This window comes from Seriola lalandi, unplaced genomic scaffold (assembly GCF_002814215.2).
Source record: "Seriola lalandi dorsalis isolate HSWRI2012SDOR001 ecotype SW California unplaced genomic scaffold, Sedor1 jcf7180002054969, whole genome shotgun sequence".
Taxonomy (NCBI): Eukaryota; Metazoa; Chordata; class Actinopteri; order Carangiformes; family Carangidae; genus Seriola; species Seriola lalandi.
This window is the reverse complement of record NW_019525520.1, coordinates 135785-136208: the sequence shown is the minus strand read 5'-3', so window position 1 is coordinate 136208 and position 424 is coordinate 135785. Positions and strand designations below refer to the sequence as shown.

Sequence of the window (424 nt, the reverse complement as noted above, 5' to 3'; positions counted from 1 at the left end):
CTAGTGGGACATTTAACCAACATCTTATCTTAAGAGCCAGAAACACGACTTCAAATTTATAGTTTCTGAAAGAAGAAGCCAAGAAATCTATTATTGCAGGTGTGTGTGTGTGTGTGTGTGTGTGTGTCTGTGTCTGTGTCTGTGTCCTACCTGTATGATGGACTGTAGATCCTGTAGCTTGATCTTGAGCATCTCGTTCTCTCGCTCCAGCTCAAAGATCTGCTCTCTCTTTGGCCGGTTCTCGATGTCGTTCTTCAGCTTGAGACTCTGCCTCCTCTCCATCTTGCACTCCTCCTCCACCTTGTTCAGCCTGTGCTTCAGCTGGTCGATCTGTGCACACAGAGAGAACGAATGATCCGACGTAGATACGCCGCCTGAAGCCTGATGCTCTCAAAATCTCCTCAGAGCTCGTTGTCATTGTTTT

The 424-nt window shown here is 46.9% G+C and overlaps 1 protein-coding gene across 2 annotated transcripts in view; it reads right to left on the bottom strand.

Moving 5' to 3' along the window:
• The window catches only part of card11 (caspase recruitment domain family, member 11), a 21507-nt gene that overhangs the window by 12552 nt on the left and 8531 nt on the right, over positions 1-424 (bottom strand). The gene's annotated exons all lie outside the window — the stretch shown is intronic.